The sequence below is a fragment of the Nerophis ophidion genome, linkage group LG09 (genome assembly GCF_033978795.1).
Source record: "Nerophis ophidion isolate RoL-2023_Sa linkage group LG09, RoL_Noph_v1.0, whole genome shotgun sequence".
Taxonomy (NCBI): Eukaryota; Metazoa; Chordata; class Actinopteri; order Syngnathiformes; family Syngnathidae; genus Nerophis; species Nerophis ophidion.
This window is the reverse complement of record NC_084619.1, coordinates 14,109,076-14,128,003: the sequence shown is the minus strand read 5'-3', so window position 1 is coordinate 14,128,003 and position 18,928 is coordinate 14,109,076. Positions and strand designations below refer to the sequence as shown.

General features: G+C 39.9%; 1 protein-coding gene across 2 annotated transcripts in view; it reads left to right on the top strand.

Moving 5' to 3' along the window:
• The window catches only part of eys (eyes shut homolog), a 722,499-nt gene that overhangs the window by 401,747 nt on the left and 301,824 nt on the right, over positions 1–18,928 (top strand). The window lies entirely within an intron of this gene.

Below are 18,928 nucleotides of genomic sequence, written 5' to 3'. Positions count from 1 at the left end.
CCATATTTGGCGCATTTTGGCTGCTTGATACATCTGATTGATAAAGCTTTCGAGGAGGTTGTCACAGAAGTATATATACACTGTATGTGTGTATATATATATATATATATATATATATATATATATATATATATATATATATATACACACACATAGTTTCTTTGCATGCAGTCCGCTAATAGTGTCTAAACTACTGCTCGCGGGCCAAATACGACCTGCCGGCGTCTTCAATTTGGCACATGAGATTGGCCTGCGAGATAGAGTCAGAATCAGAAATACTTTTAAAATCGTCAAGGGGAAATTAAGATTAAATAAAATCAATAAACCATTTGACCAGGAATGCTATATCCATATCACAATTAATGGTTTCATTGGTACTGGTTTTTACCTTTAATCATTTTTTCAAGTTCCTAGTTTTATGACCCAATCCAAACAACCTTCCCTAGTCACCGTGCAAAAAAAAAAAAAATCAACCAGTACAAAAATTCAACAAACATGTTCACATATTCCATAACCTGCTCATTGAACTTTGTGGATATATTAAAGGAAACCTCCACTCAACATAAAACATTTAAAATTACACCCATTTAAATCCATTACGAGGGATGATGGGAAAATGCAAAACACTCTCTTGACACTTACCCATGTTTGGCGTATTTTAGCTGCTTGATATTATTCTTGATTGATTAAGCTTTCAAGGAGGTTGTCACGGAAGTAAATATGTATGTATGTGTGTGTGTATATGTATATATGTATATATATATATATATATATATATATATATATATATATACATATATATATATATATATAAAACCATACATATATATATATAAAACCAGAAATCCCTATAAATGTTCAGATTACGATTTTTCTGCAAAGTTGTTCACTTAATCAAACTGAACTGACCAATTATGAGCAGACAAGGTAATCAATCACTGTTTTGTATTTCTTGTGCCATTAATTGTTTGATTACATTTTTGACCTAAAGAAAAATGTAATTCACAGTATAGCTGAAGAACGCATGTCGACTGAGGTACCGTAAATGATAATTACACATATACCGGATATTTTAAATCCAGAAAATCCTGTCACCCTGAGACAAAAATATCTATCATTAACTAGAGAAGTCTCGATCCAGAACATGGGAACGGATCGGGGTCCGACATTTGCCTTTTTAACTGATGCTCTGATGAGCTGCCAAGTAATATTTTTTTACCACTGTTGTGTTGCAGTGTTTAAACGGCTAAAGATTGTACTTCAGAAAGGTCGCACACAAATACATTTCCACTTTCCTTGTTACAAACATGCATGAGTTGCAGGATTTTTTTAAAGCATTCTAAATATAAAAAAAATTCCATCAAAAGTTGGCTTGCAATAAAGCCTATGGGAGCGGTTCAATTCTGCCTATAGAGCCCCTAAAATCATCCAAACACCACCATAAGGGTTTTACATACAGTGGGGCTAAAAAGTATTTAGTCGGCCACCGATTGTGAAAGTTTTCCCACTTAAAATGATGACAGAGTTCTGTAATTTTCATCATAGGTACACTTCAACTGTGAGAGACAGAATGTGAGAAACAAATCCAGGAATTCACATTGTAGGAATTTTAAAGAATTTATTTGTAAATGATGGTGGAAAATAAGTATTTGGTCACTTCAAACAAGGAAGATCTCTGGCTCTCACAGACCTGTAACTTCTTCTTTAAGAAGCTCTTCTGTCCTCCACTCGTTACCTGTATTAATGGCACTTGTTTGAACTCGTTATCTGTATAAAAGACACCTGTCCACAGCCTCAAACAGTCAGACTCCAAAATCTAATGTCTTAGACCAAAGAGCTGTCGAAGGACACCAGGAAAAGAATTGTAGACCTGCACCAGACTGGGAAGAGTGAATCTACAATAGGCAAATAAGTATATGGTCAACCATTCAAAGCTCTCACTGAAGGAAGGAGGTTTTGGCTCAAAATCTCACGATACATGGCCCTCATTCATTCTTTCCTTAACACGGATCAATCGTCCTGTCCCCTTAGCAGAAAAACAGCTCCAAAGCATGATGTTTCCACCCCCATGCTTCACAGTAGTTATGGTGTTCTTGGGATGCAACTCAGTATTCTTCCTCCAAACACGACGAGTTGAGTTTATACCAAAAAGTTCTATTTTGGTTTCATCTGACCACATGACATTCTCCCAATCCTCTGCTGTATCATCCATGTATCCATTTTGGTATAAACTCAACTCGTCGTGTTTGGAGGAAGAAGAATACTGAGTTGCATCCCAAGAACACCACACCTACTGTGAAGCATGAGGGTGTAAAAATCATGCTTTGGAGCTGTTTTTCTGCTAAGGGGACAGGATGCTTGATCCGTGTTAAGGAAAGAATGAATGGGGCCATGTATCGTGAGATTTTGAGCCAAAACCTCCTTCATCAATGAGAGCTTTGAATGGTTGACCAAATACTTATTTTCCACCATAATTTACAGGTAAATTCCTTAAAATTCCTACAATGTGAATTCCTGGATATTTTTTTTTTGACATTCTGTCTCTCACAGTTGAAGTGTACCTATGATGAAAATTACAGACCTCTGTCATCATTTTAAGTGGGAGAACTTGCACAATCGGTGGCTGACTAAATACTTTTTTCCCCACTGTAAATGATGTAAGTATATGTGTAATGTAGTAACAGGCACATTTATAATCCATCCATCCATCCATTTTCTACCGCTTATTCCCTTTCGGGGTCGCGGGGGGCGCTGGCGCCTATCTCAGCTACAATCGGGCAGAAGGCGGGGTACACCCTGGACAAGTCGCCACCTCATCGCAGGGCCAACACAGATAGACAGACAACATTCACACTCACATTCACACACTAGGGCCAATTTAGTGTTGCCAATCAACCTATTCCCAGGTGCATGTCTTTGGAAGTGGGAGGAAGCCGGAGTACCCGGAGGGAACCAACGCATTCACGGGGAGAACATGCAAACTCCACACAGAAAGATCCCAAGCCTGGATTTGAACCCAGGACTGCAGGAACTTCGTATTGTGAGGCAGACGCACTAACCCCTCTGCCACCGTGAAGCCCCACATTTATAATAACATTTAATATTTATGTATTTTGATCATTTTAAGCACACGCAGCGTATTAATTTAATTTAATAATAACATTTAATATTTATGTATTTTGATAATTTTAAGCACACGCAGCGTATTAATTTAAAAAATGCATCAAGTTTGCTTTTTTATTTCTTCGTCACTGATTATTACTCACTGCAGACTGTATGAGAGCCAACAAACATAATACAAACATCATTTACTGTGCAAAGTCTGCTGTCATTAGGATGCCGACAGCTAAGATGTTAATATTCCCATTTAGATGAAGAATGTCTCATAATCCTTGCGAAGAAACAGGGTGGAAGGTAATAAAGCGCTTTTCGTGTCGTTCTCTCCAGTTCCAGGTCCTAAATGGCTGTCATAGTCTCCCAACTTGTCGGAATAAATCATCAACCATCTACTTTTCAGTTGTGGTCCATGATTTATGATCTAGAATTAATTTACAGCGAGCAAGGAAGCAAGGAAACAGCAGATCACTTGATGATGTCAACATAGGGACACACGGAAGTGATCAGGTCGCCGCTATAAATAGTTTGTCTGCGTTAGCGTTTATAATAACAATATCATTCATTCTTGTTAATATTCAAGTCGAGAAAATTTAAATGTAGTATTGTTTGGCGCTTTTAATATGGTTATTTATTGGATTTTATCGGCGAAATCGTAGAGCTCTCATTGGCTCAGCTGTAAGCAGACTTTTATTTACAATTTAGAATGCTTTTCTTTTTTAATTATTATTATTCCATCTGTCGTCATTTCTTTCATGGGGATTGTGAATGGTAGGCAACATTTAAAAAAAACAGTGCAGTTCCCCTTTATGTAAATGTAATGGCGAGGATCTCTCCTGAAGGAATCAATAAAGTACTATCCATCTATCCATCCATCCATCCATCCATCCATCTATCCATCTATCTATCTATCTATCTATCCATCCATCTATCTGATATATTTGTAAATATTGTTTTTTAAGGATTTAAAACAATGTTTTCATGTGATCTTGGAAAGGGTTGCACAAACCCTAAAACTCTGAATTGGATTTTAATGAATGTATCTTGTCACCAATTAAAAAGGCATTTTCAGTGGCGATGTATTAGTGTGTTTGATCCTATGGCCCAGCAGTCCTTCAGGTAGATCATTACGATTTAATTGCAGACATGCTGTCCCCTGAGTGATGATATGCTTCTAAATACATGTTGCATGTGGTTCGAGTGTTGCACATTAGACACTCTCTCATGCTCTCAGACAGTTAATTGCACTGTCTGACCTTGTGCTGATGCGCTGCTGTACGCTCAGTGTCATGCTTTCATGTCGCCAGGACAACCATGACTCCAAAAAGGCCACTGCTCTCATACGGTATAGATTTATCGGACTGCATGTGTAATAATCCCTTCAAGGTAGGGTTTTTTGGAGTGTGTATTGCAAAGGTAATGCATGTTAAAGGTGGTATTTACAGGTAAACAATTGTACATACACACCACATCAGGTACGCCAGTAGAAATCAAATATAATCCAGTTCTTTTTTTATTTTTTTTTATCCAGTACAAGATGTGAACATTCAGTCAGAAATTAGATTTCCTTATTTAAAACCCTACTGAAACCCACTACTACCGACCACGCAGTCTGATAGTTTATATATAATATAATGATGAAATATTAACATTGCAACACATGCCAATACGGTCTTTTTAGTTTACTAAATTGCAATTTTAAATTTCCCGGGAGTTTCGTCTTGAAAACGTCGTGTAATGATGACGTGTACGCAAGACGTCACGGGCTGTTAAGAATATGAGCGCTGCACACACACACAGCTAAAAGTCGCCTTCTTTAACGGCATAATTACACATTATTTTGGAGATCTGTGTTGCTGAATCTTTTGCAATTTGTTCAATTAATAATGGAGAAGTCACAGTAGAAAGATGGAGTTGGGAAGTTTAAGCCTTTAGCCACACAAACACACGGTGATTCCTTGTTTAAAATTCCTGGAGGTGAAACTATACTATGGATCAGAGCGGTCAAGCAAACATGAATCACGACGAAATGTCAACCAGCAGTTTTCGGTGAGAAAATTGTGGTAAAAAGCTGCTTCTTACCGGAGAAAAGCTGAGCTTGTGCCTTCCATAAAGCTGCCGTCGACTCTCCTGAGACATTGGCGGACGGCGTGGCGCAGTGGGAGAGTGGCTGTGCGCAACCCGAGGGTCCCTGGTTGAATCCCCACCTAGTACCAACCACGTCGCGTCTGTTGTGTCCTGAGCAAGACACTTCACCCTTGCTCCTGATGGGTGCTGGTTAGGGCCTTGCATGGCAGCTCCCTCCATCAGTGTGTGAATGTGTGTGTGAATGGGTAAATGTGGAAGTAGTGTCAAAGCGCTTTGAGTACCTTGAAGGTAGAAACGCGCTATACAAGTACAACCCATTTATCATTTATAAGACACCCGTGGACGTACACCTCCGACTATCAGGTACTATTTAACTCACTAAAACACTAGCAACACAATAGAAAGATAAGGGATTTCTCAGAATTATCCTAGTAAATGTCTCTAAAAACATCGGAATCCGTCCCAATGCAATCTTTTTTTTTTTTTAGCTTATTTTTTTTAATAATTTTTTTTTTGGAGTCTGTCGCTATCAATATCTTCACACACAAATCTTTCATCCTCGCTCAAATTAATGGGGAAATTGTCGTTTTCTCGGTCCGAATAGCACTTTTTGTTTAAAGCTCCCATTAAAAACAATGTGAATATGTGAGGAGCCCCCACAAGTGTGACGTCATCGTCTGCGACTTCCGGTAAAGACATTTCTCTTAACACCGAAAGTTGCAAACTTTATCGTGGATGTTCTCTACTAAATCCATTCAGCAAAAATATGGCAGTATCGCGAAATGATCAAGTATGACACATGGAATGGACCTGTTATCCCCGTTTAAATAAGAATATCTCATTTCAGTAGGCCTTTAAACGTGGATAGCAGGTCCATTCTATGTGTCATACTTGATCATTTTGCGATATTGCCATAGTTTTGCTGAAAGGATTTAGTAGAGAACATTGACGATAATGTTCGCAACTTTTGGTCGATAATAAAAAAGCCTCGCCTTCACCGGAAGTAGCAGACAATGATGTCACCGGTGTGATGGCTCCTCACATTGTTTATAATGGGAGCCACCAGCAGTAAGCGCAATTCGGACCGAGAAAGGAACAATTTCCCCATTAATTTGAGCGAGGATGAAAGATTCATGGATGAGGGTATTGATAGTAAAAGACTAGAAAAAATTAAATAAAAAGCGACGGCTCCGGGCGGCGGCAGTGTGAGCGTTTCAGATGTAATTAGACACATTTACTAGGATAATTCTGCAAGATCCCTTATCTGCTTATTGTTTTAATAGTGTTTTAGTGTGATTGTAAAGACTTACCTCGGGGTCGAATGGCTGCGGTGAACACGCTAGTGTCTCAGAGAGAAGCCGAGGAGCCAAGCTCACAGCTGTCTTTTTTGACAGCTACTGCAGGAGGATGCATAATCCACTGATGTCTCCGGTAAGATATATAACACAATTTTCCCATCCAAAAACATGCTGGTTGACGTAGAGAAACATGTTCGCTTGACCGCTCTGTGTTAAAGCTTCACAACAAACAAAGAAACACCGGCTCTGTCTCTGTGCTAAAGGCATCTGCAATCCACCGCTTTCCACCAACAGAATTGTTCTTTATAGTCTCCATTATTAATTGAACAAATTGCAAAAGATTCAGCAACACAGGTGTCCAAATTACTGTGTAATTATGCGATGAAAAGAGACGACTGTGACAGACTTCCTGCCGTCCTGCCGACACTTGACACAATACGCATCGTAACAGGGTTGACTTTGATTTATTCTTTCAATAAATCTGCTGTCTTCTGGCCCTTTGGTTGCGTCACTTTTCAGTGCGGGGGTACTGCCTGCTTGTCGCCGTTGCACGCCTTTCGGCGTCCGGTGCTTGCGTCTGCTGCGGGGGTTCGTCATCTTGCTCTGGGTCTCGATTGTCGCGCTGGTGGTTTCCTCCTCCGTGCTTCTTCTCGGTCGTTCCTCCCTAGCCCTTTTTATGTTCTAGCAGCAATCTCAGCCAGGTGTACGCACCTGGCTGAGATTGCCACTGTCGTGTCGCTTCGCGTGCGTCACGCCTCTCCTCGCCGCCGCATGCCCCGCCTCCTGGCCTCCATGTTGGTCCGGGACGCTGCTGCTCTCAGCCCGCTGTCGGCCCATTGGCTGTGTCTCTTCACAACGACTTTTAGCTGTAAATGGTGCTGAGCTAGTATGTCCCCTCCAACAAATAATGTCACAAACACGCGTCATCATACCGTGACGTTTTCAACAAGAAACTCTGCGGGAAATTTAAAATTGTAATTTAGTAAACTAAACCGGCCGTATTGGCATGTGTTGCAATGTTAATATTTCATCATTGATATATAAACTATCAGACTGCGTGGTCGGTAGTAGTGGGTTTTAGTAGGTTTTTAAGCATGCAATGGAAATACAGGGTTAGCCTATACTCATCAGTGTCAATTGCGCTAATTGATTGATTGTTTGAAACTTTAATTAGTAAATTGCAAAGAAAGAGAATACATCATATGAAACAGTACATTTTACACAGTACAGTACATATTCCGTACAATTCACCAAAAAAAGGTAACAACCCGAATACGTTTTTCGACTTGTTTAAGTCGGGGTCCACGTCAATCAATTCATGGTAAGTCTGCAAGGTAGCAAAGCTTCCCCTAAAATGTCAGAAAAAATTAAGTGGTCAAATATTTACTTTTGTCTTTACATTTAGTTTACTAAATATGCGCTATAACTTTAGTTCAGAAGTTTCACGACAACTGATGCAACTTTCTTCTTATTTATTGTGGTAGCATCACAATGCAATAAAAACAATGTTGAAGCTGGGCCTCTATTGACTTCACTGGGGGTACATAGTGGATTTTTCCACTTTAGCCAAACTTGAATGTCATTGGATAAATGCTCGGATTTGTCCCGCTCATCAGACGCGGAGCTTCTGTGTGATGATTGGATGACCTGTCTGAGGCTGTAAACCCTTTTTGATTGACTGCAAAATGAGCGAATCATTGATCTTGAAATATACAGTACACCATTGCCAGATTGATTGATTGACTGATTGAAACTTTTATTAGTAGATTGCACAGTACAGTACATATTCCGTACAATTGACCACTAAATGGTAACACCCGAATAAGTTTTTCAACTTGTTTAAGTCGGGGTCCACGTTAATCAATTCATGGTAGAGCATTGATATGAAGAATTTTCACTCAATCAATCAGTCAAAGTGTATTTATATAGCCCTAAATCACAAGTGTCTCAAAAGGCTGCACAAGCCACAACAGTTAAAGTACCAATGATTGTCACACACATACTAGATGTGGTGAAATTATTCTCTGCATTTGACCCATCACTCCTGATCCCCCCCTGGGAGGTGAGGGGCGCAGTGAGCAGCAGCGGTGCCGCGCCCGGGAATCATTTATGGTGATTTAACCCCCAATTCCAACCCTTAATGTTGAGTGCCAAGCAGGGAGGTAATGGGTCCCATTTTTTTTATACTCTTTGGTATGACTCGGCCGGGATTTGAACTCATGACCTACAGTTGTGATCAAAAAATGTTCAACCCCCAAACAATTTTGGTGTTTTAGCAAATTGGACATTTATTCCGTATTTTGTTTATAGTCATATCAAATAAAGATGTGTCAAATAGTCAAATGCAACTTAAATTGTAACACTTTATTTTACAAAATACCAAAAAGCTAATATATCCTGGTAGGAAATAGAATTCATAATGCCTTAAACGCGCTGGAGATTCCCGGTACCTGAGGCAGAGAAACAGCCCCAGAGCATGATTGACCCCCCACCATGCTTAACAGTAGGCAAGGTGTTCTTCTCTTTGTAAGCTTCATTTTTTCTCCTCCAGACATAACGTTGATTCATAGGACCAAAGAGTTCCACTTTTGTCTCATCACTCCATATAACAATTTCCCAAAACCTTTTGGGTTCGTCCAGATGATTTTTGGCATACTGGAGTCTATTTTTCTTGTGCCTGGTAGTCAGAAATGGGGTGCGCCTGGGAGTTCTGGCATGGAGGCCTTCATCTCGTAGTGCGCGCCTTATTGTCTGGGACAAAACCTGCGTTCCCCCCTCTGCAATGTCCTGTTGTAGTTCCTCAGCTGTTACCCGGGGGTTTTTCACCACTGTACGTTTCATATACCGGACAGCAGTTGCACACAGCATCCTCTTTCTACCACGCCCAGTTAGTGTTTCCACTGTGCCTTTAGCTTTAAACTTGCGAATTGTGCTCCCAACTGTGTCTCTTGGAATGTAATGTCTTTGCTATTTTCTTATATCCATATCCTTTCTTATGAAGAGAACTTACCTCCTCCCTTGACTTCTTTGACCACTCCCTGGACTTCACCATGTTGCAAATACACCATTGACCATCTACAAGAAGCTGAGCGTCACCGTCTTTTTCAATCAGTTTATTTGTTGCTCGTTATGGTCCTAATCACATCTACAGGTGTTTTCAACACCTGATTGAAAAGACCTTATTCAAATTATGTTCTTAAGAGTTATGATCTTCAAGGGGTTGAATAATTTTGTCAATGAGATATTAAGAGAAATGACACTGTTTGGTATGTTACAAAATATAATTCAAGTTGCATTTGTCTATTTAATGCATCTTTATTTGATACGACTATAAACAAAATATGGAATAAATGTCCAACTTGCTAAAACACCAAAATTGTGTGGGGGTTGAATAATTTTGATCACAACTGTACCGATCTCAGGACAGACACTCTAAGCACTAGGCCACGACATCCTCAGCTCAGCCCACATCAGGGCAAGAAAAAACTCAACCCAATGGGATGACAATGAGAAGCCTTGGAGGGGACTGCAGATGTTATTAGAGACTACGCTGTTTAGAGAGTGGCTGAAAATGAGTTTCCTCTACTTGAAAGTCCATTAACAGCCACCTCTGATACCCCTTCCAGCCCTTCGCCATTGAGTAAAATAAGAGTTACTTTGTCTCTTATTACCGTGCTAATCAAAAAAAAGTTAGTAAAATGTTAATTAGTAATAGTGTCGGTAAAGTAAATTAGTGTCAACTCGTTATCTTTGACAGCCTTATTTTAAATTCATGTTGTGGCTGCTTAATATTGAATTTGTCAGCGCTTTTAGTAGAAAATTATCATTATTATTTTTTTCTTAAATACCTTTTATTCAGGAGGAATTGATGAAGCTATTGGAGCTGCATCTAATGGGCTTACCAGTGGTGGGCTGTCAGGGCCAGCCAGGCCATCGCTGCTGGCCTTACTTAACCAGAAATAATAATCATAATTAAAGATGAAAGTAATTTTTTTATTTACTTTCCATAAATATCTAAAAATATTCATATTCTCTTTATGTCATATTATGTTCCTTACAGTGCTGTTGTTTTTTGTTTATAGAGTTTTTATCCAATCGGGATTTAGTTAGCTTATAAATAAATACATAAAATGGGTTGTACTTGTATAGTGCTTTTCTACCTTCAAGGTACTCAAAGCGCTTTGACACTACTTCCACATTTACCCATTCACACACACATGCAAACACTGATGGAGGGAGCTGCCATGCAAGGCGCTTACCAGCACCCATCAGGAGCAAGGGTGAAGTGTCTTGCTCAGGACACAACGGATGTGACGAGCTTGGTACTAGGTGGGGATTTAACCAGTGACCCTCGGGTTGCACACGGCCACTCTTCCCACTGCGCCATGCCGTCCCTATGTTATGTTGCCATGCTGTACGAAATTTGCCCGGGGCCTTCAGAATCTACAATGCGGCCGTCCATGCACTTTAACTTAACGGACACAAACACTTGACAGACATTTGCGATAGCCAATCAGATTGATTGACTGATTGATACTTTTATTAGTAGATTGCACAGTTAGTAGATTGCACAGTTGCACAATTAACCACTAAATGATAACACCCGAATAAGTTTTTCAACTTGTTTAAGTCGGGGTCCACGTTAATCAATTCATTTGAGTTCACAGGTTGTCAGTAAGGCCTTCTAGCTGGCCTAAGGCAGATTATATATATTGTGATGTTATGAGCTAGGTAACATAAGAACTCCATTACCCAGCATGCCACTGTAGTGAAGAGCATGCACAGTTTCCCCGTCTGGGTACATGTCACTGATGAGCACGCTGTGGAGTAAACTTTAAGAACTCAGCCAACACGCCTCGTCTGCATCTCTTAGGATTAGAAAAGACAACACATATATTTGCAAGGCCATTTTCAAGAAGGATATTTAAAGAGAATCTACATCTTGTGAGACGGCTTATACGGCGTCGAATGGGTTCTTCAAATTGTGAGTTCATACAATGTATTTCTTTATTTTTTTCACATTTAATACGTTTTCTGCATTTTGACAGTACCATGTAAGACAGGGGTGTCCAAACATTTTCCACAGAGGGACCCACACGGCAACATTTAAGCATGTGGGGGCCATTTTGATATTTTTCATTTTCAAATGGATATTTTTTTTAATTCTTAGGGTTCCCGCGGAGCATAGAGGGTCTCAGTCACTAAAATGTTAAAAATAAGTCAAATTATTATTATTTGTTTTATTTAGTGCTTACAGTAAATCTCTTTATCAACTTGAGGTTGATATAAAGTAAAACAAAGTTTTATGCCTTTTCTGTCAAAGACAACTTTGTTTTTTTATGGTAAAACTGAAATATGCAGTATTTAGATAGATAAATAGATAGTACTTTATTGATTCATTCAGGAGACTTCCTTTATTTAGCAATTAAAGCCCTCAAAGATCAATAATGCAGGACACCATTGGTTTTAATAATTTAATATTTTTGAGTAATCACAGTGAAAAGTTGAATAAAATCCTACCAAATGTATTTGAGATCCGAAAGGTTCCCCACTAATAAAGTGATGCATTTTTATTAGTTTGTTTTACTTTTAACACTTAAATTTCAAGATCAACTTGTGATATATCTGTCGATTTTAAGTGTGAACTATTGTTTTGTTTGTCTTATGCTCTTTTGTCAAAACTTTGATGTTTTTATATGGCAACCACACAACATATGCAATATTTTTTTCCACATAAAACATTTTAAAGTGATAATTTTGAAGTAATAATTCATTATAACATAGTTTTTTTTGTCCTTTTTTTTTTTTGGAGCAATGGAAAAAAAAGAAAATCAAGACAAAAGGGAAAAAAAAAACTGCCCGCATGGCAGCTTTGTGTCAACATTGACACTTTTTCTCATTAGATTTCACCTCATTCCACTTTTTTAAAATGTTTTTATTTTTATTTTTGCAATGCTATCAATTTTGCAATTTTTGCAGAATGTGTGGCGGGGTGGTAAACGATTAGCTGCGGGCCGCAAATGTCCCCCGGGCCGCCTTTGGACACCCCTGATGTGAGATATATTTTAATTGCTGATGCGGGTTTTTTGACTTTTAAATGTGCCAGAAAATAACCCGTTTTGTACACTGTTGATGTGGTTTTAATGGCCAGTAAATGTGTTTCTGTATTGTTTTTTTCCAGCAATGGTCATGCGGTGACATCAATTATGGTATTTTGGGAGGCAGGGGCGGTCCTAGGCATGCTTATATGAGGGGGCAGTCAGAAATGTGAAGGGGGCATCATGTGTACACATCATGCTCCAGCACTTTTTTTCTGTGCTTATAGTACCGATGCTTTCTTCATTGAAATGGGTCTTTAGCTATGTGTCCAACCCCAACCTGGAGTAGTGGATTGCGCTTTGTCAGGCCTCTACCTTCAGACCTGTCCAACTTGGGTGTCCCACCTGAAGACTAAGCTCCTGCTGGTATAACTCTTACGGTCACTGAGGCACGCAAACCCCCTGACCACAATAAGGTGGCAATCCCTCAGAGGGGGAAACATTAACAGCGCTGCCATATTTTCGACAGCGGAAACAGAAGCAGGCGTCTCGCACCACAGAATACTCTAGCCATGGTCGTGTGCGGTACCAGGCAGGATTGAATGATCTTAATGTTGTACCAAATGCACGCTTTGGGTAGCCACCCAGTATTGGCTGAGATGGTGCGTTGCCATTTAAGTCACTGGGTAGCTGAGCAGGCTGCATTGAGGGAGCTGGTGCAGGAGAAACACTGCTTGCTGGTGCTAATGGTGCAGTATTGCTAGCTGCTGTCCCTGATGTACTAGCAGTAGCATCATTGCTACTACTACATGCAGGAACAGGACTAGACTTTTTAAATGCTCTGAAAAATGGATGCATTACAGAGCATTAACTTTCTCTTTGTGAGCTGCTAGAGCAGAAAATAAATAAGCTTGAACAACAACAGAAAAAAAAACGCTGTGATTACATGAAGAAAAACAACAACAGTACACGTCTACAGCATGGGGCGGGGGTTTACGTAGGGGTCTGTCAGACCCAGGTCACTTGTCTTCAGTTTGTCACATGTAGTGGACGTGGGCACTCATCTGGGCACAAAACTCATTCACTCCAATGTATGTGTGTTGCCCACTTGCTTGTAAATTGATGAAAACGGCTGTGTTTTTGTTTTTAGGTGTCTTGGTCATATCGAATGAAACTTATAATTTGTTTATTACAAAATGTAGATTGAAACATTAAAGGCTGACTATGTAGAATTACAAGAAAAACAACAGAAAAATAATTCCAGCAGTCGATTGCCAGACCCTTGCTAAGTAAAACGGGCCGTTGCTAGGGACTCCACTCTGAACAGAGGACAGCAGAGGAGGACTGTACCTTATGTTTCATTTTTACCGTCATTAAAAGCATCATAAATGACTTGTAGCTTGTTACAGGGACAGTGGAGCCTCTCTGCCTTCCAAACCACTGCTGCTCAGAGCCTCCGCTGTCACTGCTCTCGTCAAGTTGTAAAAAAATAAAAAAAAGAAACTCCGTAGCACCGAAAGTCCGCGACGATAAACGTGTTTATGACAGATAAGACTACACAAATACACCCATCCTAACGAGTATATGATAAATGTAGACAACTTTTCATTTTCTTTTACTTTCATACTGCAACAGTGATTGGATGTTTACTGAGGGCTGAGGGGTGTGTGCGGGTGTGTGTCTGCTGCGCAGCCTGTGGAATGTTGAATACACGCAGAGCGGAGGGAGGGATGAAAGGGAAGCCGACACTACTATCTCGTGTGTGTCCCTTTTTCGGCGGATTTTTCCGCTAGTGCAGATAATTTTGTCAACTTGTAATGTAGTAATTTTGTGAGTTTATTAAAATTTGCTATCTCAAATTTTGATTTGAGGGGGCAAGATATTTATTTAAGGGGGCTCCGCCCCCTCTTGCCCCTGCGTAGAGCCGGCCATGTTGGGAGGTAATCTTTGAACTTAGACATCACTGAAGGCCTAGCTGGGAAACTCACAGCCGGCCACTGCCAAAAGTACTTTAAATTTTATATAATACTGCAGCCTGGTCACAAGGTGTTCAGAACATCGCATGAATGTAATGCGACTCTGCCAAAGTTAATATTTAAAAAAAATAAAAAATTGATGAGATTAGAATACTGATTAGTGGCGTTTTCTACCTTAAAGGTAGAGGCTAAAAAACGTAGTTTAAAAAAATAAATGTGATAGAGATTGGATGGTTTACTGAGCTCCTCGGTAGCCAAAGCTGGCCGCGGTCAGCTTTTACTATGGCGGAGTGCTGAGATAAAACAAGATAGGGGTGGAAAATATCGCAAATTTGGGTATTGATACCGATCCGATCCGATACCGGCCAGTATCGCAGATACCGATAAAAAATTAATTAAATTAAGAGCCCGAAACCCCAAATAAAAAAAGTGCACGGTTATCAAAACAGTCAAAAGGAAATATATAATTAAATGTGTAAGTCAAAAAAGAAGATAGCTTAAATAAGTATACAAAAAATATATAAAAAGAAAAAAAAACTAACAAACACACACACACACGTCATTATAACGTGTCTAACATCATATTCATGAATTAAACACCAATACAACTTTATTTTCAATAGATAATGCAGGCTCAGGTCCCTCCCTGTTCACAGAGGCCTGGGCTGTCCGTTCACTTGTAATGATCTGTTGATTGTGTTCATATTTATGTTATTTGCTCAGGCGACCCTTGTTCACAAACACTAAGACATCAGTGAGTCTTGTAATCCCTCCAAATGACACAGTCGCGGCTGAACTCAAATGCACTGAGAAAAGAATGAATCATTTGATTAAGTGATTCATTTCGTTCACTCAAATGATTCGTTCGAACAAACAAATCGTTCGCGAACGACCCACCACTAGGGAGGAGGGTGGAGTGGCGAGGAGCGCTCACATTTTTTTTTAAATCGGAGTGATTTACTTAATTTGGTGAAGTATCAATACCATCACGCCAGTATCGATACGATACCGATACTCACCAAGTATCGATACTATCGATACTTGGTATCGATACGCCCAGCCCTAAAACAAGAACAAGGTTTCTGTAGGTGAACCTGTAGAAGCACCGTTACTTTTGCCAGAGAGGAGCAGTGCGGGAGGTCTTTCTGGCCAACCAAACTGTTCATCCATCATCTTCCGCTTATCCGAGGTCGGGTCGCGGGGGCAACAGCCTAAGCAGGGAAACCCAGACTTCCCTCTCCCCAGCCACTCCGTCTAGCTCTTCCCGGGGGATCCCGAGGCGTTCCCAGGCCAAGCCAGATGAGGTGGTTCGGGCATCTGGTCAGGATGCCACCCGAACGCCTCCCTAGGGAGGTGTTTAGGGCACGTCCAACCGGTAGGAGGCCAACCAAACTGGTCGAAGCAAAACCCCCAGAGCCAGGGACACGGTGACATGGCAAGCTTTGCGGCCCAGTGGGTTCCGCAAATCACGGAACATCCTCGGTGAGGAGGAGGTGGGGGTTCAATGTCTGACGATTCGACTGCGAGGTTGATAGTCAAATCAGACTCCCCGAGTTAAATCGGTGACTTTTCTAAGATACCCCATTAATTGATTAACGTGGACCCTGACATAAACAAGTTAAAAAACGTATTGGGGTGTTACCATTTAGTAGTCAATTGTACGGAATATGTACTGTACTGTGCAATCTACTAATAAAAGTTTCAATCAATAAATTAATCCCACAGTTTATTATGTGGCTGTGCAATTATAACATTGCAAACTGCCGGGGATAGTTAGCAGAATTATTATAATGTGTGTTTGTATGAAAAAATCATGCTAATCATATTATGAAAACTTTCCAAACGTTGTACAAACATTATGTTACAAGCCATTGAATGCAATTTTAATTCATATACTTAGAAGAAAATACCATTGTTTTTGTTTCTTTTTTGAGTGCATCCACATTTTGTTTCAGGCTGAATGTACTCGTGCAGCAGTTTCTTGATCAAACAACATGGAAAACAGATTGTGGTTTATCTGAGCGTCATGTTTGAAGTTATGCATATTCTGTTCTGCACCTGTCCAACAAACAGCCTCAGAAGCACTGTGTTGCGGATGGTCAGCTCAGATGGTTACGCATGAAAGAACTCGCCTATTTTCTCTTGCTGCTGCCGTGCAAGATGAAATCCAAAGTATGTCAAAGAGTTCACTTCCATCGAACCAGAAGAGCAAAAATATTTCAATGATTGCAGCAAGAGTTGTTCTAGAAACACTTTTTTGCATGGATTTCTTTGATTGATTTATACTTTAAGGCAGGGGTGTCAAACTCAAATACAGAGTGGGCCAAAATTTAAAACTGAACAAAGCCGCGGGCCAAGGTTGAAGAAATCAACCTTTTAATAGGGACCCAAACAAGTTTTGCAATGAATATTGAACAAGCAAGGCTTAAATAGGGCAGCATGGTGGAACAGGGGTTAGTGCATCTGCCTCACAATACAAAGGTCCTAAAAATTCCAGGGTTCAACCCCGGTCTCGGGATCTTTTTGTGTGGAGTTTGCATGTTCTCCCCGTGACTGCGTGGGTTCCCTCCGGTACTCCGGCTTCCTCCCATGGAACAGGCAGAGCTTATATAACGTAATAGTGCAAAATCAACTTTCAAAAAACAAAGAAAAAACATCAGTGGTATATTGTATAAAATTTAATTTAAAAAAATAATGCCTCTTTTCTATTTGCAGCCTTCTGAGGTAAATATCAACATTAACTTTTTCCACAGGCTAACAAATTCGAAAATAAAATAAAAATGAGGTGGGTGGGGTTTGGTGGTAGCGGGGGGTGTATATTGTATTATTCTGATAGAGTTAGTACTGCAAGGGGTTCTGGGTATTTGTTCTGTTGTGTGTATGTTGTGTTACGGTGCGGGTGTTCTCCCGAAATGTGTTTTGTAATTTTTGTTTGGTGTGGGTTCACAGTGTGGCGCATATTTGTAACAATGTTAATGTTGTTTATACGGCCACCTTCAGTGTGACCTGTATGACTGTTGGCCAAGTATGTGTGTGTAAAAGCCGCATATATTATGTGACTTGGCCAGTACGCTGTTTATATGGAGGAAAATAGGATGTGACGGCATGTTGTAGAGGACAGTGCCTTTAAGGCACGCTCCCAATATTGTTGTCTGGGTGGAAATCGGGAGAATGGTTGCCCAGGGAGATTTTCGGGAAGGGCACTAAACTTCGGGAGTCTCCCGGAAAAATCGGGAGGGTTGGCAAGTATGAGTATTAGCGGTGAATGTGGTGTTTGACACCCATGCTTTAAGGCATGGGTGTCAAACTCTGGCCCGTGGGCCAAATTTGGCCCGTCATGTAATTTCATTTGTCCCCTGAGGCAATATCACATTAACATTAGAGCTGGCCCACCGGTATGTACCGCATTCACCGCTAATACTCATATTTCCACCCGGACAACCATATTGGGGGCCTTTTAAGGCACTGCCTTTATCGTTCTCTACAACCTGTCGTCACGTCCTCTTTTCCTCCATATAAACAGCGTGCCGGCCAGGTCACATAATATACGCGGCTTTCACACACAAGTGAATGCAAGGCATACTTGATCAACAGACATACGGGTCACATTGAAGGTGGCCGTATAAACAACTTTAACACTGTTACAAATATGCGCCACTTTGTGAACCCACACCAAACAAGAATGAAAAACACATTTCGGGAGAACATCCGCATCGTAACACAACATAAGCACAACAGAACAAACACCTAGAAACCATTGCAGCACTAACTCTTCCGGGATGCTACAATATACACCCCCCAACTACTACCAAACCCCGCCCACCTCATTATTTTATTTTCAAATGCATTAGCCTGTGGAAAAAGTTTTGTTGATGTTTACCTCAGAAGGCTGCAAATAGAAAAGAGGCATTTATTTATTTAATTATTTTATTTAATTATTATTAATTATTAATATTAATTATTTAATTTATTTTATTACATTGATGTTTTTTCGTTTGTTTTTTGAAAGTTGATTTTGCACTATTAAGTTAAATAATCGTTGCTTGTTCCATATTCAGTCTTAAAGCAAATCAGTGTAGCAAACCGAGCAATAACTAACGTTTTATTCATGCACTTTTTCTTGCTACTTCAAGGCTTGAATGTTTGATTAATTAATTATTGTTATTTTATTTTAAAATCTATTATTAGTCTGTGGAAAAAGTTTATTTTGATATTTACCTCAGAAGGCTGCAAATAGAAAAGAGGCATTGAATTTTTATCTAATTTTTTTAGATATACCATTGATATTTTTTCATTATTATTAATATATAAGCCTTGCTTGTTCAATATTCAATGCAAAACTTGTATGGGTCCCTATTAAAAGGTTAATTTGTTCAATCTTGGCCCGCAGCATTGTTCAGTTTTAAATTTTGGC